The sequence below is a fragment of the Mobula birostris genome, chromosome 10 (genome assembly GCF_030028105.1).
Source record: "Mobula birostris isolate sMobBir1 chromosome 10, sMobBir1.hap1, whole genome shotgun sequence".
Classification (NCBI taxonomy): Eukaryota; Metazoa; Chordata; class Chondrichthyes; order Myliobatiformes; family Myliobatidae; genus Mobula; species Mobula birostris.
In genome coordinates this window covers 63,433,092-63,457,604 of record NC_092379.1, presented here as the reverse complement: position 1 = coordinate 63,457,604, position 24,513 = coordinate 63,433,092, and the positions used below count along the sequence as shown (strand labels likewise).

General features: G+C 43.7%; 1 protein-coding gene and 1 long non-coding RNA gene across 3 annotated transcripts in view; one reads left to right on the top strand and one right to left on the bottom strand.

The window, feature by feature from the left end:
* The window catches only part of LOC140204069 (uncharacterized), a 115,978-nt gene extending 93,116 nt beyond the window's left edge, over positions 1–22,862 (top strand). Inside the window, exons 4-5 of one of the 2 annotated variants that reach the window (XR_011887514.1) lie at positions 20,548–20,584; positions 20,723–22,862. This is a non-coding gene — a long non-coding RNA (uncharacterized lncRNA). The other variant, XR_011887513.1, reaches the window with a different exon arrangement.
* Positions 1–24,513, bottom strand: part of LOC140204068 (connector enhancer of kinase suppressor of ras 2) — an 807,212-nt gene that overhangs the window by 641,353 nt on the left and 141,346 nt on the right. The window lies entirely within an intron of this gene.

Below are 24,513 nucleotides of genomic sequence, written 5' to 3'. Positions count from 1 at the left end.
CAGAATCCAGCGGCACGCAGCCAGCTCCAACACAGAATCCAGCAGCACACAGCCAGCTCCAGCACAGAATCCAGCAGCACGCAGCCAGCTCCAGCACAGAATCCAGCAGCACGCAGCCAGCTCCAGCACGGAATCCAGCGGCACGCAGCCAGCTCCAGCACAGAATCCAGCCGCACGCAGCCAGCTCCAGCACAGAATCCAGCAGCACACAGCCAGCTGCAGCACGGAATCCAGCGGCACGCAGCCAGCTCCAACACAGAATCCAGCGGCACGCAGCCAGCTCCAGCACAGAATCCAGCAGCACGCAGCCAGCTCCAATACAGAATCCAGCAGCACGCAGCCAGCTCCAGCACAGAATCCAGCAGCACGCAGCCAGCTCCAACACGGAATCCAGCAGCACGCAGCCAGCTCCAGCACAGAATCCAGCAGCACACAGCCAGCTCCAGCACGGAATCCAGCGGCACGCAGCCAGCTCCAACACAGAATCCAGCAGCACGCAGCCAGCTCCAGCACAGAATCCAGCAGCACGCAGCCAGCTCCAGCACGGAATCCAGCAGCACGCAGCCAGCTCCAACACAGAATCCAGCGGCACGCAGCCAGCTCCAGCACAGAATCCAGCGGCACGCAGCCAGCTCCAGCACAGAATCCAGCAGCACACAGCCAGCTCCAGCACAGAATCCAGCAGCACGCAGCCAGCTCCAGTGTTTCCTTCCCTGATGGCTGCCACAGGCGGCCCCAGAGCATGGGTGCCTGGTCCATGCAACAAACAAGGCCATGCAGCTCCCCAGCCATCGGACTCACAATACCAATGTCCAACAGGGTCTTGTGATCACAGTATGGTCTGTTTGTGGGACCGCGCACCTCCTCTAATGCCTTCTTCCCCGGGTAGTTGAAGCAGGCTGCAACGTGGTGCACAAGTCCAGCTTCACCACTACTGAGCTGCTGACTGATGGGGCAGATCTACAGTACTTGATATTCTTAATATCCAGCAATAGTAAAAAAGATGTGAAGTGTGAACAAATCCCCTTTGTAATTGTAACCACTGTGACTCAGCGCACCAACACTTTTCTTCCATCATTGTGGAAGGAGCCAAAAGCAAGAAGAACTGTAGCCATAAATACACGTATTTCTCAGTATAGATAGATAGACACATACTTTGTTGATCCCAAAGAAAACGAGTGCCACAGCAGCACAGCAGCACTACAAGTGCAAATAGACAAATATTAGAAGAGAAACAAGAAAGAATAAAAAATAAGTTACCTCAAACAGTCTAACAGGAGGGTATTATCACTTAGAACCTAATGGCCGAGGGTAGGGATGACTTCATATAACACTTTGGAGCAGCGCAGTAGTCATAGTCTATTTCTAAAAGTGTTCCTCTGTTCAGCCAAGATGGCATTCAGAGGGTGAGAAACATTGTCCAGAATTGCCAGAAATTTCTGTAGGCTCCTTTGTTCTACCACAGCCTCCGGTGTGTCCAGTTTGACTCCTATAACAAGCCAGCCTTTCTAATCAATTCATTGAGACTGTTGGCGTCACCCATGTTGATACCATTGCCCCAGCACACCACCACATAGGAGATTGTACTGGCGATAAGAACATGTGAAGGAGAGGCCTGCATACTCCAAAGGACCTCAGTCTCTTCAGGAAGTAGAGGTGACTCTGGCCCTTCTTGTACACAGCCTCTGTGTTGGTGCTCCATTCAAGACTGTCATCCAGGTGCACCCCCAGGTACGTGTAGGTCCTCACCACATCCACATCCATGTCCCCACCATCAATAGTAACAGGGAGTATAGTCCCTGTCCTTGTAGGTCCTCACTGCAAAAGGTGCCACTGTTACCTATTTAAAAACAAGGTACATTTCATGCAAGCAATGCTTGAGAGCCCACATGGTGTAAAACCTCTCTGTGTCCTTGTTCCCTTTATCCTTTATTTTTTCATTCTGTGCAGATAAGTACCTGTTGATTAACTGAGAGATATGCTGATTTAGTTTACACACAGCACAAACTGCTAAATCGGTGAAATTGGTATTCAAATACAGACATCCATCAACTTCACAGAGGGCACAAATTCATTTAACTTAGTCCTGTCCCCCATTAAGTATCCACCCAGCACTAGTTCAGCCCAAGTTCTTTCAGTGACCCTGCAGCTCCAGCATTCTACTTCACATTAAACCCTGTATGGCCTACCCTCTGCATGTCAACCAATTGTCATTCAGCAGCACTGGTTCAGAATTTGTCATGTCCAAAGTAAATTTATTAACAAAGTACTACCTTGGGATTAATTTTCTTGCAGGAATTTGTAGAGAAAAAAAGAAATACAATTGAATTTATGATAAACTATACATAAACAGACAAAGACTGACAAAGAACCAATGATAAAAGAAGATAAACAGAGCAAATAGAATGCTGAGAACAGGAGTGGTAAAGAGTCCTTAAATGTGAGTCCATAGGTCATAAAATCAGTTCAGAGTGGTGATGATTGAAGTTATCCACACTAGTTCAGGAGCCTGGTGGTTGCAGGGTAATAACCGTTCCTAAACCTGGTGCAGTGGGGCCTAGGGTTTCTGTACCTCCTGCCTGAAGGTAGAACAATAAGAAGGCATGGACTGGATGGCCTGGGCCTGGGTGGTTTTGGCTGGGGTGGTTATGGCCGGGATGGTCTGGGCCGGGATGCTATGGGCCTGGGGTGGTCTGGGTCTGGATGGTTTGGGCCGGGATGCTATGGGCCTGGGGTGCTGTGGGCCGGGATGCTGTGGGCCGGGATGGTCTGGGCCGGGATGCTGTGGGCCTGGATGCTGTGGGCCTGGGATGGTCTGGGTCTGGATGCTGTGGGCCGGGATGCTATGGGCCTGGGGTGCTGTGGGCCGGGATGCTGTGGGCCGGGATGGTCTGGGCCGGGATGGTCTGGGCCGGGATGCTGTGGGCCTGGGGTGGTCTGGGTCTGGATGGTTTGGGCCGGGATGCTATGGGCCTGGATGGCCCGGGCCTGGGTGGTTATGGCCGGGATGGTCTGGGCCTGGATGCTGTGGGCCGGGATGCTGTGGGCCTGGGGTGGTCTGGGTCTGGATGGTTTGGGCCGGGATGCTATGGGCCTGGGGTGGTCTGGGTCTGGATGGTTTTGGCTGGGGTGGTTATGGCCGGGATGGTCTGGGCCGGGATGCTGTGGGCCGGGATGCTGTGGGCCTGGGGTGGTCTGGGTCTGGATGGTTTTGGCTGGGGTGGTTATGGCCGGGATGGTCTGGGCCGGGATGCTGTGGGCCGGGATGCTGTGGGCCTGGGGTGGTCTGGGCCGGGATGGTCTGGGCCGGGATGCTATGGGCCTGGGGTGGTCTGGGTCTGGATGGTTTTGGCTGGGGTGGTTATGGCTTGGATGGTCTGGGCCGGGATGCTGTGGGCCGGGATGCTGTGGGCCTGGGGTGGTCTGGGTCTGGATGGTTTGGGCCGGGATGCTATGGGCCTGGGGTGCTGTGGGCCGGGATGCTGTGGGCCGGGATGGTCTGGGCCGGGATGCTGTGGGCCTGGATGCTGTGGGCCTGGGATGGTCTGGGTCTGGATGCTGTGGGCCGGGATGCTATGGGCCTGGGGTGCTGTGGGCCGGGATGCTGTGGGCCGGGATGGTCTGGGCCGGGATGGTCTGGGCCGGGATGCTGTGGGCCGGGATGCTGTGGGCCTGGGGTGGTCTGGGCCGGGATGGTCTGGGCCGGGATGCTGTGGGCCTGGGGTGGTCTGGGTCTGGATGGTTTGGGCCGGGATGCTGTGGGCCTGGGGTGCTGTGGGCCGGGATGCTGTGGGCCGGGATGCTGTGGGCCTGGGGTGGTCTGGGCCGGGATGGTCTGGGCCGGGATGCTGTGGGCCTGGGGTGGTCTGGGTCTGGATGGTTTGGGATCTGATGAAGTGGTGAGGCTCCGATGGTTGAACATTATGATGAGGAAATTCAATTCAATTCAAGTTTAATGGTCATTCAGCCGTACAGGAATACTGTACTCATGAATACAGCCAAATGAGACTGTGTAGCTCCGGAGCCAAGGTGCAAAACATAGTACTAACAGTCACACACAGCACAAAGCACACACAGCATATACAATACTGCAAGCACATAAAGATATGCGATATAGCCACACAAAAAAATAGTCCAGACCTGAAGTATGCAGTCAACCACAACACAGCTTGACCTCTGCCGAGTGGACATTGGTGGGAGGTGGGGGGGGGGGCGCGCGGTGCAGCACCAACTCCAGTCTGGACGCCGTGTCACGCCACCCCCTGTGGAGCTCAGTGGCTCAAACGCCGCCCTTCTGGCAGCTGTAAACAGGCAGCACATCAGCTTGAGGCCACAATGACCTGAGGCCATGTAGCTCCCCTGCCATCCACCCTACTCTCTGCCAATAGATCAGTGAATCAAATTTGCAGCTACCTCTGGGAATTTTCACAGGATCAATAGAAATGTACAGCACAAAGAATAGGTGCTTTCAGCCCTCTTCTTCATGCTGTCCGCAACGTCTATCTACACTAACTGTATTTACCCATACCCCTTTAGTAAATACCTGTAGCTGGATGTACAGCACCCGCCAGCAGCTCAATAGAGATAACACTGTCCTTTGTTTGAAAACCTGAAGATCTCCTTTAGTGTTCTCCCCTCTCACATTCAACCTGCGTCTTCTGGACTAGACTCACCTTCTCTGGAAAAAAGATTCTGGCTAACTATCCAACCTGCACCCCGAGAATTTTCTAACCTCTTCTGGATTATCCTCCAGTTTCATACATTCTACTGAGAATAAACTCAGTCATCCAATCTCTCTTTATAACTCCAACCCTCTATTCCAGGAAACATCATGATGGGCTGGATCAATTTAAAGACTCAGGCTAACTGTCTCCCTACGACACAGAAAAAAATTCTGTGAAGCTTTTGAGAAGGTGAAACCAATTTGCTACCCAGATCCAAACTTCAGTCATATATTCTGTCGCATTATGACTAGTATCTTCATACAGTCGGGTCAGCCATCATTCGGAGAAGGTAGTCTGAGAATCGGAGCAGGAGTGCGGCGGGAGCCATTTTGATTTTTTCTTATCATCGGAGATAAGAGAGGCGGGACTGCGCAGGCGCGTGACGTCTGGCAGTGAAGAGCAGAAGATTTAAAAGGAACACAGCCTTCTACAGCGGGCAGCCGAGTGAGCCAGGAACAGAGTAAAGGCTTAAGGGCTTTAGCTCAACAGGCTTAGGTAGAAACAGGTGCGGCAAAGTAGGTTTGGTTTTCAATTTTTCTTGTTATTTGAGGAAAGGGGGAAGTATGAGTGTGAGGGCAGCTTGTTGTTTTTGGTGTCGGATGTGGGAGGTCCAGGAGTCTCCTAGCCTCCCGGACGTCCACATCTGCACCAGGTGCGCCGAGATGCAGCTCCTAAGGGACCATGTTAGGGAACTGGAGCTGCAGCTTGACGACCTTCATCTGATCAGGGAGAGTGAGGAGATGATACAGAGGAGTTACAGGTGGGTGGTCACACCGGGGCCATGGGAGGCAGGCATGGGTCACGGTTTGGAGGGGAAGGGGAATTGTCAGGTACTAGAGAGTACTCCAATGGCTGTGCCCCCTGACAATAAGTACTCCTGTTTGAGTACTGTTGGGGGGGACAGCTTACCTGGGGGAAGCAACTGAGGCTGTGCCTCCAGCACAGGGTCCGGCCCTGTAGCTCAGAAGGGTAGGGCAAGGAAGAGGAGGGCAGTAGTAATAAGTGACTCTATAGTTAGGAGGTCAGGAGACCCGGATGGTAGTTTGCCTCCCTGATGCCAGGATCCAGCATGTTTCTGATTGTGTCCAAGATATCCTGAAGTGGAAGGGTGAGGAGCCAGAGGTTGTGGTACATGTAAGTACCAATGACATAGGTAGGAAAAGGGAAGAGGTCCTGAAAGGAGAATACAGTATAGGGAGTTAGGAAAGGAGTTGAGAAGAAGGACCACAAAGGTAGTAATCTTGGGATTACTGCCTGTGCCACGCGAAAGTGAGAGTAGGAATGGAAGAAGATGGAGGATAAATGCGTGGCTGAGGGATTGGAGCAGGGGGCAGGGATTCAAGTTTCTGGATCATTGGGACCTCTTCTGGCGCAGGTGTGACCTGTACAAAAAGGACAGGTTGCACTTGAATCCTAGGGGGACCAATAGCCTGGCGGGGAGGTTTGCGAAGGCTACTGGGGAGACTTTAAACAAGAATGGTTGGGGGGTGGGAATCAAATTGAAGAGACTAGGAGAGAAGAGGTTAGTTCACAAATAGAGAAAACTAGTAGACAGTGTGTGAGGGAGGATAGGCAGGGGACAGAGAATGGGAGCACTCAGACCGAAAGTGTAGGGGAGAAGGAAGAAAAAGATAATAAAGTTGTTTGCACCATTAGGGACAAACAGAGAGTAAGAGGTGGAGAATTTCTTAAATGCATCTATTGTAAGATAGTAAGAAAGGTGGATGAGCTTAGATCATGGATTGATACCTGGAAATATGATGTTCTCGTCTAGGGAGGCTATTTGGGTGGAATTGAGGAATGGGAAAGGTGTAGTAACGCTTATAGGGGTGTATTATAGACCACCTAATGGGGAGCGAGAATTGGAGGAGCAAATTTGTAAGGAGATAGCAGATATTTGTAGTCAGCACAAGGTTGTGATTGTGGGAGATTTTAACTTTCCACACATAGACTGGGAAATCCATTCTGTAAAAGGGCTGGATGGTTTGCAGTTTGTAAAATGTGTGCAAGATAGTTTTTTGCAGCAATACATAGAGGTACCAACTAGAGAAGGGGCAGTGTTGGATCTCCTGTTAGGGAATGAGATAGGTCAGATGACAGAGGCATGTGTTGGAGAGTACTTCGGGTCCAGTGATCACAATGCCATTAGTTTCAATATAATTATGGAGAAGGATAGGACTGGACCCAGGGTTGAGATTTTCATTTGGAGAAAGGCTAACTTTGAGGAGATGCGAAAGGATTTAGAAGGAGTGGATTGGGACAATTTGTTCCAAAAAAAGGATGTAATAGAGAAATGGAGGTCATTTAAAGGTGAAATTTTGAAGGTACATAATCTTTACGTTCCTGTTAGGTTGAAAGGAAAGGTTAAAAGTTTGAGAGAGCCATGGTTTTCAAGGGATATTGGAAACTTGGTTCGGAAAAAGAGAGAGATCCACAATAAATATAGGCAGCTTCAAGTAAATAAGGTGCTCAAGGAATATAAAGAATATAAAAAGAATCTTAAGAAAGAAATTAGAAAAGCTAAAAGAAGATATGAGGTTACTTTGGCAAGTAAGGTGAAAATAAGTCCAAAGGGTTTCTACCGTTATATTAATAGCAAGAGGATAGTGAGGGATAAAATTGGTCCCTTAAGAGAATCAGAGTGGACGGCTATGTGCGGAGCCAAAAGAGATGGGGGAGATTTTGAACAATTTCTTTTCTTCGGTATTCACTAAGGAGAAGGATATTGAATTGTGTAAAGTAAGGTAAACAAGTAGGGTAGTTATGGAAACTATGATGATTAAAGAAGAGAAAGTACTGGCGCTTTTAAGGAATATAAAAGTGGATAAGTCTTTGGGTCCTGACAGGATACTCCCTAGGACCTTGAGGGAAGTTAATGTGGAAATAGCAGGGGGCTGTCACAGAAATATTTCAAATGTCATTAGAAACAGGGATAGTGCCGGAGGATTGGTGTATTGCTCATGTTGTTCAATTGTTTAAAAAGGGTTCTAAGAGTAAACCTAGCAATTATCGGCCTGTGAGTTTGACGTCAGTGGTGGGTAAATTGATGTAAAATATTCTTAGGGATGGTATATATAATTATCTGGATAGACAGAGTCTGATTAGGAACAGTCAACATGGACTTGTGCGTGGAAGGTCATGTTTGACAAATCTTACTGAGTTTTTTGAAGAGGTTACAAGGAAAGTTGACGATGGTAAAGCGGTGGATGTTGTCTATGTGAACTTCAGTAAGGCCTTTGACAAGGTTCCACACGGAAGATTAATTAGGAAGGTTCAATCATTAGGTATTAATATTGAAGTAGTAAAATGGATTCAGCCGTGACTGGATGGGAGACGCCAGAGAGTGGTGGTGGATAACTGTTTGTCAGATTGGAGGCCAGTGCCTAGTGGTGTGCCTCAGGGATCTGTACTGGGCCCAATGTTGGTTGTCATATATATTAATGATCTGGAGGAGGGGGTGGTAAAATGGATTAGTAAGTATGCAGATGATATTCAGATAGGTGGAGTTGTAGATAATGAAGTAGGTTTTCAAAGCTTGCAGAGGGATTTAGGCCAGTTACAAGAACAGGCTGAAAGATGACAGATGGAGTTTAATGCTGAGAAATGTGAGGTGCTACATTTTGGTAGGACTAATCAAAATAGGACATACATGGTAAATGGTAGGGCATTGAAGAATGCTGTAGAACAGAGGGATCTAGGAATAAGGTGCATAGTTCCCTGAAGGTGGAATGTCATGTGGATAGGGTGGTGAAGAAAGCTTTTGGTATGCTGGCCTTTATAAATCATAGGATTGAGTATAGGAGTTGGGATGTAATGTTGAAATTGTACAAGGCATTGGTAAGGCCAAATTTGGAGTATTGTGTACAGTTCTGGTCACTGAATTATAGGAAAGATGTTAACAAAATTGAGAGAGTACAGAGAAGATTTACTAGAATGTTACCTGGGTTTCATCACCAAAGTTAGGGACAAAGGTTGAACAATTGGGTCTATATTCATTAGAAGGTTGAGGGGGGACTTGATAGAGTTATTTCAAATTATGAGGGGGATAGATAGAGTGGACGTGGATAGGCTTTTTCCATTGAGAGTGGGGGAGATTCAAACAAAAGGACATGAGTTGAGAGTTAAAGGGCAAAAGTTTAGGGGTAACATGAGGGGGAACTTCTTTACTCAGAGAGTGGTAGCTGTGTGGAACGACTTCCAGCAGAAGTGGTTGAGGCAGGTTCGATGTTGTCGTTTAAAGTTAAGTTGGACAGCTATATGAACAGGAAAGGAATGGAGGGTTATGGGCTGAGTGCAAGTCGATGGAACTAGGTGAGAGTAAGCGTTCGGCATGGACTAGAAAGGCTGAGATGGCCTGTTTCCATGCTGTAATTGTTATATGGTTATATGGTTATATTATCAGAAAAAAAAAACAATGTTCCGAGATAACTTCAAATCACTTGCAATTGCTGGGGAGATTTCCCAAAGTATAGCACAAGAAATAAGACCATAAGACATAAGAGCAGAATTAGGTCATTCTGCCCTTCGAGTCTGTTCCGCCATTGCATCATTATCACGGCTGATCCTAGATCCCATTCAACCCCATACACCTGCCCTCTCACAATACCCTTTGATGCCCCAACCAATCAGGAATCTATCAAATTCTGCTTTAAATACACCCACGGACTTAGCCTGAATTGCAGTTAGTGGCAGAGCATTCTACAGATTCACTACTCTTTGGCTAAAAAAAAATCCTCTTTGCCTTTTTTCTAAAAGGTTGCCCCTCAATTTTGGTGATGTGCCCTTCAGTTCTGGATACCCCCACCAAAGAAAGCATCCTCTCCTCATCCACCTTATCTAGTTCTTTCAACATTCAGTAGGTTTCAATGAGATCCCCCCCCCCCGATATTCTTCTGAATTCCAGTGAGTAAAGGCCCAAAGCCGTCAAACGCTCCTCATTCCTGGAATCATCATCATGAACCTGCTCTGGACTCTGTCCAATGACCTTACATCCTTTCTGAGATAAGGCGTCCAAAACCATTGTCAATACACCAAGTGCGACCTTGCTAGTGTCTTATAAAGCTTCAGCATTATCTCCTTGTTTTTATATTCTATACCCCTTGAAATAAATGCCAACATTGCAGTTGCCTTCTTTACCACTGACTCAACCTGTGAATTAGCCTTCTGGAAGTCTTGCACCAGGACCCCTAAGCCCCTTTGCATCACTGATGTTTGAATTTTCTCCCCATTCAGATAATAGTCTGCACTATTGTTCCTTTTACCAAAATGCTACTTTTTTGCCCATTCTTCCAATTTGTCTGTCCTGTTGCAATCGCATTGCTTCCTCAGCACTACCTACTCCTCCACCTATCTTTGTATCATCTGCAAGCATTGCCACAAAGTCATCAATTCCACTACCCAAATCATTGACAAACAATGTGAAAAGTAGCAGTCCTAATACTGACCCCTGAGGAACAGCACTAGTCACTTGCAGCCAACCAGAAAAGGCCCCCTTTATTCCCATTTGCAACTCCTGACTGTCAGCTGTTCTTCTATCCCTGCCAGTATCTTTCCTGTAACGTGATAGGATTTTATCTTTTTAAGCAGCCTCATGTGCGGTGCCTTATCAAATGCCTTCTAAAAATCCAAGTAAATGACATCCACTGCATCTCTTTTGTCCACACTGCTTATTACTTCCTCAAAGAATTCAAACAGATTTGTCAGGCAAGGCTTCATAGAAATCATGCTGACTTTGACTTACTTTATCATTAGCTTCCAAGTACCCCAAAACCTTGTCCTTAATAATGGCCTCCAACACTTTCCCAGCCACTGAGGTTAGGTTAACAGCCCTATAATTTCCTCTCTTTTCACTTCCTTCCTTCTTATTGAGTGGGTTGACACTTGCAATTTTCTAGTCCTCCAGGACCATGCCGGGATCAAGTGTAAGATTATTGGCCAATACATCCGTGAACTCTTCAGCAACCTCTCTCAGGACTCTGGGATGTAGTCCATCTGGTCCAGGTGACTTATCCACCTTAAGACCTTCTAGTTTGCCTGGCATGTTTTCCTTTCTAATAGCAATGACACTCACTCCTGCTCCCTGACACTCATTGACCACTGGCATACAGCTAGTGTCTTCCACAGTAAAGACTGAAGTACTTGTTAAGTTCATCTGCACTTTCTTTGTCCCCCATTACTACCTCACCAGCATCATTTTCTAGTCATCCAATATCAACTCTCACCTCCCTTTTCTTCTTTATATAACTGAAAATACTTCTAGTATCTGCCTCATATTATTGGCTAGTTTGCCCTTATATTTCATCTTTTCCTTTCTTATAACTTTTTAGTTGCCTTTTGCTGTATTTTAAAAGCTTCCCAATCATCCAACTTCCCACTCACTTTTGCCATCTTATATGCCCTTTCCTTGGTTTTTATGCAGTTCTTAACTTCCCTTGTCAGCCACGGTTGCCTAGCCCTGCCATTTGAGAACAACTTCGTCAGTGAGACATGTCTATCCTGTGCCTTGTGAACTATTCCCAGAAACTTCAGACACCTCTGTTCTGCCATCATCCCTGCCAGTATCCCCTCCAACCCACCTGGGCAAGCTCCTCTCTGTAATTCCCTTTATTTCATTGCAAAACTGACACATCTGACTTATGCTTCTCCCTCTCAAACTGCAGTCTCAATTCAATCATATTATGATCACTGCCTCCTAAGGGTTCCTTTACCTTAAGCTGTCTAATAAAATCTAGGTTATTTCACAACATCCAATCCAAGAAAGCCTTTCCGTGAGTATGCTCAGGCAAAAGCTGCTCTAAAAGCCATCACGAGGAAATCCGCAGATGCTGGAATTTTAAGCAACACACGTAAAAGTTGCTGGTGAACACAGCAGGCCAGGCAGCATCTCTAGGAAGCGGTACAGTCGATGTTTCGGGCCGAGACCCTTCGTCAGGACTAACTGAAAGAAGAGCTAGTAAGAGATTTGAAAGTGGAAAGGGGAGGGGGAGATCCAAAATGATAGGAGAAGACAGGAGGGGAAGGGATGGAGCCAAGAGCTGGACAGTTGATTGGCAAAAGAGATATGAGAGGATCATGGGACAGGAGGCCTAGGGAGAAAGAAAAGGGGGCGGGGGAAGCCCAAAAGATGGGCAAGGGGTATAGTGAGAGGGACAGAGGGAGAAAAAGGAGAGAGAGAAAAAGAATGTGTGTATAGAAATAAATAAATAATGGATGGGGTACGAGGGGGAGGTGGGGCATTAGCGGAAGTTTGAGAAGTCAATGTTCATGACATCAGGTTGGAGGCTACCCAGACGGAATATAAGGTGTTGTTCCTCCAACCTGAGTGTGGCTTCATCTTTACAGTAGAGGAGGCTGTGGATAGAAATATCAGAATGGGAATGGGACGTGGAATTAAAATGTGTGGCCACTGGGAGATCCTGCTAAAAGCCATCTCGCAGGCATTCAACAAATTCACTCTCTTGCAATCTGACACCAACCTGATTTTCCCAATCCCCTTGCTTATTGAAGTCCCCCATTACAACTGTGACATTACCCTTATTGCATGCCCTTTCCAGCAGTTTCTTAACTCCACCCACAAAGATTCAACATTCTCTGACCGTTTATTACCTCTTCCTAAAGATGCAATTCCATCTCTTACCAACCAAGCCTCACCACTGCCTATGCCTTCCTGCCTGTCCTTTTGATACAAAGCATATCCTTTAATGTTAAACTCCCAACTATGACCTTCTTTCAACCACGACTCAGTGATGCCCACAACATCATACCAACCAATCCCTAGTTGCACCAAGAGTTTGTCCACCCTATTCCATATGCTATGTGCACATAAATACAGCACCTTCAGTCTTCAGTTCTTCCATTTGTTGCCCTTATGAATTTTGCCTCTGTGGTACAACTAAGTCCTTTGCTCTGTCTGTAGTTGTACCCAATCATTGACTTGTCTTTCCTTACAATCATATTACATATTACATCAACTGCTTGTAAACCTGCTGGCTCATCCTCAGCTCTATCATATTGGTTCCCATCCCGTCATATTAGTTTAAACCGCTCCCAACAGCTCTAGCGTACCTGCCCACAAGGATATTGGTCTGCCTCAGATTCAAGTGCAACCAGTCCCTTTAGTAGAGGTCACACCTGCCCAGAAGAGGTCCCAATAACCCAGAAATCTGAATCCCTGCCCCTTGCTCCAGGTCTTCAGCCAGGCATTTATCCGCCACCCCATTCTATTCCCTGCACAGGCAACAATCCTGAGGTTACTACCCTTGAGGTCCTGCTTCTCAGCTTCCTTCCTAACACCCTATATTCTGTTTTCAGGACCTCCTCCCTTTTTCTCCCTATGTCGTTAGTAGAGAAATGGAGGACAGTATTGTTAAGGAGTACTGGCCTTAAATTAACCACCAATACAACCAAGGCCCAGCTCTCAAACTACTTCCAAATGTAACCTAGAAGAATTAATTAGTTCTGAAATTACAACAATATCTGCATAAGTAATAGCACTCTTTGTAAAGGGAGCAGGCTACCAGCTTATAAGAGAGGTGAGGCTTGGAAACTGATGTGTACAAATGCACATACAATAGGGCTACCTTAATTAACCAGAAGAGCAGCATCTATCAGTATTAAACAGGAACCGATGAAGACCAAGGCATTACGCAATATTGAACGTGAAGATGTTTTGTATTAGTGCGACAAATTAAAGAAGTCCCATATCTTCAACCCAGAAATAAGATCATGGGAGATTACAAACTGTCTATTTGCCATTTAGTAATTCAAACATGGCGATCATGTGTTGTGTTAATCAACATTTGGGGTGCTTTTGTATCTAGACAGCCACCCTTCACAGGACAGTTCTAAAAGAAGGTATTTTGAATGCCTGGTTTTCTTTAGACCTTAGAGTTAGCACAACACTTTACACTACAGCAACTGTAAGACGGGGTTTCAATTCCAACGTAAGAAGGTTCTCCCCACAATTATGTGAGTTTCCACCAAAGACGTACAGGTTATGGTTAGTAAGTTGTGGGCCTGCTATGCTGGTACTGGAAGGATTGTGGGCTGCCCCCAGCAAATCCCCAATGCAAGCAGTACATTAAGAAAGGAGGAAAGCAGCAGAAGGGAAGTTAGCCTGACCTCAGTGGTTGGGAAGATGTTGGAGTCAATTGTTAAGGATGAGGTTATGGAATACTTGGTGACACAGGACAAGATAGGACAAAGTCAGCATGGTTTCCTTAAGGGAAAGTCTTGCCTGACAAACTTGTTGGAATTCTTTGAGGAGATTAAAAATAGGATAGATAAAGCGGATGCAGTGGATGTTGCATATTTAGACTTTCAGAAGGCCTTTGACAAGGTGCCATACATAAGGCTGCTTACCAAGTTAGGAGCCCATGGTATTACAGGAAAGTTGCTAGCATGGTTAGAGCAATGTTTGATTGGTAGGAGGCAGCGAGTGGGAATAAAAGGATCCTTGTCTGGTTGGCTGCCAGTGACTACTAGGTTGTTGTTGGGACCGCTTCCTTTTAAGGCTGTATATCAATGATTTAGATAATGGAATAGATGGCTTTCTTGCCAAGTTTGCAGATGATACGACGATTGGTGGAGGGCAAGTAGTGTTGAGGAAACAGGTAGGCTGCAGAATGACTTAGACAGATAGGGAGAATGGGCAAGAAAGTGGCAAATGAAATACAATGTTGGAAAACGCATGGTCATGCACTTTGGTAGAAGAAATAAATATGCAGACTATTTTCTAAATGGGGAGAGAATCCTAAGATGTCTGAGATGGAAAGGGACTTGGGAGTCCTTGTGCAGAACACCCTAAAGGTTAATTTGCATGTTGAGTCACTGGTGAGGAAGGCAAATGCAATGTTCGCATTCATTTCAAGAGGTCTAGAATGAAAGAGCAGGGATGTGATGCTGAGGCACTGGTGAGGCCTCACCTTAAGGATTGTGAACAGTTCTGAGCTTCTCGTCTAAGAAAAGATGTGCTGGCATTGGAGAAAGTTCAGAGGAAACTCACAAGGATGATTCTGGGAATGAAAGGATTATCATATGAGGAACGTTTGATAGCTCTGGATTTGTACTCACTGGAATTCAGAAGGACAAGGGGAATCTCATTGAATCCTTTTAAATGTTGAAAGGTGTGGACAGAGTAGATGTGGAAAGGATGCTTCCCATGGTGGGGGCATCTAGGACTCCCTCAGTATAGAGGGGCACCCATTTAAAACAGAGATGCACAGAGAGGGTGGTGAGTTTGTGGAATTTGTTACCACAGGCAGCTGTAGAGGTCTGGTTGTTAGGGGTATTTAAGGCTGAGCTTGATGGGTTCTTGATTGGACATGGCATCAAGGGTTGCGGGGAGAAGGCCAGTGAATGGGGTTAAGGAGGGCAAAAAATGATTAGCCATGATTGAATGGCGGTGCAGACTGGATAGGTCAAATGGCCTTATTCTGCTCCTACATCTTATGGTCTTATGGTCTTATTTCATTGTTTTGAGGTTTTGATGTACATGTAACAAATAAAGCTTCACCTTTAAGAAGCTTTGCCATAAACAACTGGTCTCAAAAAAGCTGCTTGGTTTGTCACTTAAAATATGCTTCTTCTGTAAATGTATAGTTCTATGGAGACACAAGAGACTGCAGCCACTGGAATCTGGAGTAACAGATAGTTGTCAGGCACGATAGCAATAACATAAGGAGCAGGAGTTGGCCATTCACCCCCTCAAGTTACTTTCCCTATTCAATTAATTCTTGGTTGATCTATCTTAACTCCATTTTCATAACTTCGATCTACATCTTTAAGCACTGCCTTAATGTAAATTTGTTCTTTTGGTTTTCGTAAACTGACTTCTTGCAGATATTATATATTTCTAAAATCACTTACACTTACTCTTTAATGTAAAGTACATTTCAAGCTGTGCTGAGATTCTAGTATATGTTTCTATCATTGTGAAAATGCCTGTTCTCTCAGCTCCTGATCTACACCCACTCCAGCTCCCCATCACACTGTTTCTTTACCCTTCTCCACCCACTGCATTTGCCCATTACCACACACTGCGTTCCCTCACCCAGTGTTCCCCCCGCCCTCAATACTTCCATCACTCGATTCCATGCTCCAACTTCCTTTCCCATCAGATTGCAGTCTTTTTTTAACCTCCATTTTCACCTGCCAGCTTCTGCTGCCGTTTCCATTCTTCCCTTCTCTATCTGCCTGTCTGCCCTCCTCACCTGGATCCACGTATTTATGTTACCTTTATTTAGAGATACCGCGCGGAACAAGTTCTTCTGGCCCACTGAGATGTGTCGCCCAGCAACACACTGATTTAACCGCAGCCTAATCACAGGACAATTTACAATGACCAATTAACCTACCAACCGGTACGCCTTTGGACTGTGGGAGGAAACCCAGGTGTACACAGGAAGAATGTACAAACCTTCTTACAGTGGACACCAAAATTGAACTCCAAATTCTGAGTTGCAGTAGCATCATATTAACCATTATATGACTGTGGTGCCCTATCTCTTGCCAGCTCTTGCTCTACCTATTCTCCTTACATATATATTGGCTATCTCCCCTCTAACATTCAGTCCAAATGAAGCATCAACTGTCCATTTTTCTCCACAGCTGCTGTCTGAACCGCTCAGTTTCTCCAACATCTTGTTTGTTGCTATAATTCTATGAAGCTATTTACTCATACTCAATACAGTGGATTCCAGTTCATTGGGACACTTGGGAAGCAGTACATTTGGCTCAATTAAGTGGCTGCTCCAATTAGCCGAAGTTTCATGGAAACAGTTAATAAGGCATAAAAGAGACAAACTGCCATGTAATTGAGTAACAAATTATGATGTAAATGGAATACAGAACAAATCAGAACACTATCAATACTACTATAGTACTACAAAACTTGTATTCGTTCCTAATTCTTATTGCCTGAGAAGTTCCTGCAGCATATGCTGTCATGCTCTTTGATTGACTGCAAATGAACAAAATCAGCACAGACAACTAGTGTAGATAATGGACTGCCTTCATAAAACACGATCAACAAACCAAACCTTCATTTTCATTGTAGCATCAAGTGATTGTCGCTATCCAAATTTTTCATAGTTCCTAACTTGTTGAAGTAGTGAAATCTTTTTATTTTCATTCCCAGCCATTTCTGGCACCTCCGAGCCTGAATTTCTGAAGCCAGAATGTTGAAGTAAAGTATGTATTGTGTGACAAAAGACCAAATTATCAGAAGATTGATGCTGATAAGAGAGACAAAGAGAGAAACATTCCAAATGTTAATGAGAGACGAGAAAGATTAACGAAAAGAGACACAGTTCCAAGTATTGTCAGACCGGTTGCTTTGAACCTGAACTGTTTGAAGTTTGATGGACAGGCGATACCCCAGCAGGGGGATAAAAGGAACAGGTTCGCTAAGGCAAGACAAACCACGAGATCACCAGGTAACGAGACCCTGGAAGTGCGGTGTGCCCCCACAAGTTGGTGGAGGCTTGAAGAATTAAGACCTGTTGTATCTCTGAATGGTTCTTTTAAAGTCACAACAAGTATGACAGTATCAGGACTATGAAGCATCAGGCCTAGAATTTACAGACTAGGTAACAGATTCTTCCCCCAGGCTGTGAGACTAATGAATACCCTGCCAACACCAAGGTCTCATCACTAGGACAGCGAGCTGTTTACTGTACCATTCACTGTTTACCTGTGCTGCGTATTACATGCATTTTGAACTATACTTTATTAACTTACTTGTAGTGATATTTTGTTTTATGTACTGTGTGTGATTTATATATACAGTATGTGTGTATATATAATATATATATATATATATGTCTATTTATATATAAGAACAGAAAAGCATAAGAAATAGAAGCAGAAGTCGGCCATCTGGCCCATCGAACCTGCTCCACCATTCAATAAGATCATGGCTGATCTGATCTGGCCATGGACTTATCTCCACCTACCTGCCTTTCCCCATAACCTTAATTTCCCTACTATGCAAAAAATCTATCCAACCTTGTCTTTAATATATTTACTGAGGTAGCCTCCACTGCTTCACTGGGCAGAGAATTCTACAGATTCACTATTGTTTAGGAAAAGCAGTTCCTCCTCATCTCCATCCTAAACTTACTCCCCTGAATCCTGAGGCTATGTCCCCTTGTTCTAGTCTCACCTACCAGTGGAAACAACTTTCCTGCCTCTAACTCATCTATCCCGTTCATAATTTTATATGTTTCTATAATATCTCCACTTATTCTTCTGAATTCCAGCAAGTACAGTTCCAGGTGACTCAATCTCTCCTCATTTTCTCTGGAATCAACCTGGTGAACATCCTCTGCACCACCTGCAAAGCCAGTATATCCTTCTTCAAGTAAGGAGACCAGAACAGCACACAGTACTCCAGATGTGGCCTCACCAGTACCCTGCACAGTTGCAGCATAACCTCCCTGCTCTTAGATTCAATTCCTCTAGCAATGAAGGGCAAAATTCCAATTGCCTTCTTGATAGCATGCTGCATCTGCAAACCGATCTTTTGCAATTCATGCACAAGCACTCTCAAGTCCTTCTGCGCAGCAGCATGTTACAAACTTTTCCCATTTAAATAATAATCTGATCTTCTATTTTTCCTTCTAAAGTGGATGACCACGCATTTACTAACATTGTACTCCATCTGCCAGACTCTTGCCCCTTCACTTAACCTATCTATATCTCTTTACGGACTCTCTGTATCCTCTGCACAATTTGCTTTTCCACTCAAATTAGTTTCATCAGCAAACTTAGATACAATACACAGACCCCTTCCAGATCATTAATGTATATTGTGAACAGTTGTGGGCCCAGCACCCACCCCTGCTGCACACCGCTCACCACTGATTGCCAACCAGAGTAACACCCATGTATCCCAACTCTCTACTTTCTATTGTTTAACCAATCCTCTATCCATGTTAATACATCACCCCAATTCAATGCATCCTTATCTTATGGTTAAGTCTTTTATGCGGCATCTTATCAAACGCCTTTTGGAAATCCATATGAGGGGTGATTGATAAGTTCGGGGCCTAAGGTAGACGGAGATGAGTTATTAAATTCAAACTTTCTGCATTTTCACTCAAACAGTTGAACTGCACGTGCATGTAACGAGAGTTGTATAACTCATCTCCTTCTACCTTAGGCCACAAACTTAACAATCACTCCTCGTATATATGAACTTGAACGTAACAATACTTACAAATGTAAAAACACAATGGTTTATTTAATTCAATAAAAACAATTATCACAGTGATTTGCCTGGTGGCCACTGATGGAGTAGCAGCTCTCTGCTGCTGCTCCTAACTTACTTACTTTTGTCTCCAACCTTTTGAAATGCTACTGTTAGATGGGTTATTATATTACTATGACTACCAAAGCAGCTTTGGAAGCTATTACAGACTCAATTCAAAAGCTTACTTAAGAGTTTCAACACAGTGTCAGCTGATTCTCAAAAAATCAGCACTGAAATTAAACAAATAGGTATGAAATTAGATAATATCCAAGCAACTCTAACCGAGCATGGTAAGATGATAAAGGAACATGATGAGGTTATTACTATACTGGACGAAAGAATAGATGATTTGCAAAAGCTGTATGAAAAACAATCCAAGTTCAACAAAATACTGAGTCACAGAGTCACAGAGTCACAGAAAACTACAGCACAGACACAAGGCCCCTCGGCCTATCCAGTCCATGCTGAACCATTTAAGCTGCCTTGTCCCATCAACCTGCACCCAAACCATAGCCATCCATCTCTCCCATCCATGTACCAATCCAAGCTTCTCTTAAACTTTGAAATCGAAATGACATCCACCACTTGCTCAGGCAGCTTGTTCCACACTGTAGTTTCCAGGAATACTCCAGTTTCCCAACATTTTCTCCACATTTGAACTGAATGTTATAGGTTTTATTTATTTATTTATCTACCTATGTGGCAAAAAACCATGGAGTCAGGGGTTCTGGCCCTTCAGTAAACACTGCCTCAGCAATCCTCAACAACCCTGATTAACCCTACCCTAATCATGGGACAATTTACAATGACCGATGAACCCACCCGGTACTTCTTTGGACTGTGGAAGGAAACCAGAGAACCCAGGGAAAACCCATGCATTCCATGGGGAGGACAGACAGAGACTCCTTACAGATGACACTGGAATTGAACTCTGAACTCCAACACCCTGAACTGTAATAGCGACGCACTAACTGCCACGTTACCATGGCAACCATTAATTGATCCCACTAACTGGTGAACGATAATGTCTGCAGACTCCCCCAACTCCCTGGAGATTGCCCCACCACTGAAATGAGTCTTGGGTCATTGAAACTCCTCCAGGTTGTATCCAGAATGGGGATCAGTTCTGTAACCCAACTCCAGGAAGTTGGCACTCCTCCACCGGACTCCATGATGATATAGGACCGTAGAGCGGTCTGAGCGACTGCAGGGAGACCTCTCAGGGAGATGGGGTTCTGTGTCCATGCTAGGGCCCTCTGAAGAGATTCAGGTCATCCAACCCTCCTCAAAAATAACCAAGCCCCGCTGATGTAAACTCTGACCCTAAACTCTGAGACAGAAGATTATTGATTTGGAAAACAGAAGTAGGAGAAACAACTTACGAATCTTGGGACTTAAAGAGCAAACGGAAGGAGATAATCTAAAGAATTCTTTGCAAACCTTTTGATGGAATTATTCCCTGATATTATAAAGTCTCTGCCTTTGATTGATAGTGCTCACAGATTGCCCATCTGCAGATCGACTTCAAAATCAAAACCAAGATCAGTCATTATATGTTTTCGTGAATTTCAGATAAAGGACCGTCTGATTCGTGATGCTCATGGAAAAGGTATGATTGACTACCAAGGTCAGAAGATGTGTATTGTTGAAGATTTTTCATCAGAAGTTATGGCAGAACGTGTTAAGTTTAAAAAAGTTACGGCGAAGCTATACAGCCAAATTTTTAAGCCTTCTCTTCATTTTCCAGCTTGACTGAGAATCACAATGGAAGATGGATCATTTAAATGGTCTTCTACAAAGGAGCAGGTGCAAGAATTTTTAGATTCAAAAAATGACTGTATACATATATTAAATAGATTAAAAATCCTGCAAAAACAGAAATACTATATATAAAAAATGACTGTTTAATATTTTTCAGTATGAATAATTGCCCTTTCTGTTTGATAAACCTGTCTAAGCTTGTTTTTTTTTACTGTATATTATTTAGTCTTGGTTGGAACAGTAAATAACCTTGAATTCTTTGGAGCAGTTCCAACAGGCTTTCTAATGGGATGTTTTCAATAGGAGTAGATAGTGGTTGTTCTTTGACCGATTTTCTCTCTTTGGGAGGAGGGAGTGGGATGCGGAGTTCTTTTCTCTTGAAGCTGATTTGGGAATCTAGTCAATTCTATTGCTTAGCTAATATATCTCAAGGTATATTATTTGGGTTTAATATACATTTCTCTGATTGCTACTTTAACCTTTCATACAAATACTTTTAAAATGGATCAAGGTATTAATTTACTTAGTTTTGACATGAAAGGGCTAAATCACCCCATGAAAAGAAATAAGATTTTTGTCTATATTAAAAAACTTAAGGTACAAATGGTTTTTCTTCAAGAAGCCCATGTACTTAAGTGTGACAATTCACGCCTTTTTAATCGATGGAGAAGATCTCATTTCCATTCCTTGTTTCAGGCCAAAGCCAGAGAAGCTTCAATCCTTATAGATAATAAAGTTCTCTTTGTTCAACATAAAGTAATTTCTGATACTAATGGGGATTTTGTTATAGTATCAGGGAAACTAAATAACAAACTAATGGTATTTGCCAATGTGTATGCTCCGAATACAGGTTTCTTTGAGCTTTTTTTTTATTTTTGCCAGATCTATGTCTGTACTCATTGGTGGTGGGTGGAGACTTTAATTGTTGCTTAGATTCAGCTTTAGATCGTTCATCTTCTAAACTAATGATACCAAATAAATCAGCTGTGTTTATTAAATCTTTTTTAATGAAATGTGGTATTGTTAATGCTTGGCCTTTTTTTCATCCAGTAGACAAGGAATATTCATTTTTCTCTAATGTCCAACTTACATATTCCAGGATTGATTTTTTTTTATTGATAGCCAAATGATTCCATCAGTTCGATCCTGTGAATATAAAGAGGTTGCTGTCTCAGATCACGCTCCTGTACTCCTATCTTTAAATCTCCCTGGTCTTCTTCAAACAAATAGGTTTTGGCGATTTAATTTAACTTTGTTATCTGATAAAGGTTTTTTTAAAGTTCATGGAGATACAAATTACTCTTTTTTTTGAAGAGAATACGTTAGAGGAGACTTCTAGTTTTATCAGATGGGATGCCTTTAAGGTGTATATTAGAGGACAAATTATTTCTTATATTGCAAGTATTAAGAAAAAAGCTAATAAAGAGAGAAGTGATTTAGCTAATCAGCAGAAACAATTAGACCAAGAGTATGCCTTGGCTCCAGAAACTGCCTTATATAAAAGACATGTTGAAACTAAAACTACATATGATCTCCTTTTAATCTATCCAATTGAAACCCAACTCCTAAAAGATAAAAGTCAATTTTATATTCATGGAGATAAACCAGATAAATTATTGGCTGATCAAATTAAAACCTTTATAGCAAAACAGCAGATTAAAGAAATATGCAAAGCTAATGATGATAGGACAACTGATTATTTAGAAATAAATGATACTTATAGAGAATTTCATTCTAAACTCTATAGTTCTGAATCTTCTAAGGATAACACTGTAATGAACAATTTTTTAGACCAGCTAAACATTCCTACAATTTCTGCCAACAACAGAAAGCTGTTGGAACAACCTATTTCTTTTGAGGAAATTGTTGAGGCTGTGCGCTCATTATATTTGAGGGAAGCTCCGGGTCCAGATGGATTTTCTGGAGAGTTTTACAAGATCTTTTCCTCACTGCTCATACCTCATTTATATTCAGTTTTTTCTGATTCATTCAAGTGGGGCAGACTCCCTCAATCTTATTATGAGGCTTCCATTTCACTTATCCTTAAAAAGAATAAGGATCCAACTGAATGCTCTTCTTATAAACAAATTTCTTTACTTAATGTTGATACTAAGATCCTATCTAAATTTTTGGCCCATAGGATTGAAAATATTTTACCATCTGTCATTTCCGATAACCAAATTGGATTTATCAAAAATCGATATTCTTACTTTAATATTCGTTGGTGATTAAATGTCATTTATTCTCCTTCTAACATGATATCGGCATGTGTGGTATCCCTAGATGCTGAGAAAGCTTTCAATAAAGTTGAATGGAATTATTTATTTAAAATTTTAGAAAATTTCAATTTTGGACCCGTTTTCAATCAATGGACTTAATTACTTTATTTATCTCCTTCCGCTAGGGTTATCACTAATTCTCATAATTCCAAACCATTTAAGCTTCAATGTGGCAGTAGACAAGGCTGTCCGTTGAGCCCTTTGCTTTTTGATCTGGCCTCAGAACCTTTAGCCATTGCCTTTCGAGAATCTAATGATATCACCGGTATTTTAAGGAGAGACACTATTCATAAAGCCTCGCTGTACACTGATGATCTGCTGCTATTTATTTCTAATGTTGAGACTTCGTTACCCCATGCGCTTTCTTTACTCTCCTGTCTTAGCCAGTTCTCAGGTTCTAAATTAAACCTACATAAAAGTGAACTTTTCCCTTTGAATAACTTGATACTGTAAGGGGTTTCTTCTTTTCTGTTACTGCTAAGGCTAATAAAATGGCTTCTTTGTTATGCTATAATAAAAATGGCTTTTCTGTAATAATAACTGCGATGTAAGGAGATCTCTCTCTCCCTGTTTGTTTGGGTTATATTATTGATAAGGAGAAGAACAAACCAATGAGTGTCCATGTTATTCTTTCTGTGGGCGATATTCTGTCTCATATGGCTGGGAACCGTGTGGTTTGACAGCTTTTTGGGAGGAGACCCGAAGAGGAAGGATGTGCTGGTCACGCTTTGGTCGACACTGTGGTTGGACCCGAGCGGCGAGTCAAGGGGTCAGAGGAGATCACATGGTGGAAAGAGAACCCCGTTAATTGAGCTCCAACGGTTAGGCATGAAGTGGTTGAACTCTGATAAGTTTGGCGCCTTTTACTTTCCCTTTTATATTGTATCTCTATTAATTACATAGTTCCAGTGAGATTTATAAAGTGTAATCTGTAAATCGTACATTGTGTGCTGTCTGATATTTGATGTGTGAGTTTGTACCAGGTGGCATTACACAGCAACTACGCAACCGTGAGACACTGTTTGGCGGGCAGATGGGGTTTCCCCTAGATAAACACAAGCCAATAGCCCCGAGCGTTACGATACCAACAAATTCAAACCTTCCTTTTAAAATTGTAAGAAACCAATTTACCTACTTAGGTGTAACAATTACTAAAAAGCCATAAGCATCTATTTAAAGAAAATTCTCTTACCCTATTGACTCATATAAAAAGGATGCTATCAAATTGGTCGCCTCTTTCGTTATTGCCCAGCACCCACCCCTGCGGCACACCGTTTGCCACTGATCGCCAACCAGAGTAACACCCATGTATCCCAACTCTCTGCTTTCTATTGTTTAACCAATCCTCTATCCATGTTAATACATCACCCCCAATTCAATGTATCCTTATCTTATGGTTAAGTCTTTTATGTGGCATCTTATCAAACACCTTCTGGAAATCCATATGAGGGGTGATTGATAAGTTTGTGGCCTAAGGTAGAAGGAGATGAGTTATTAA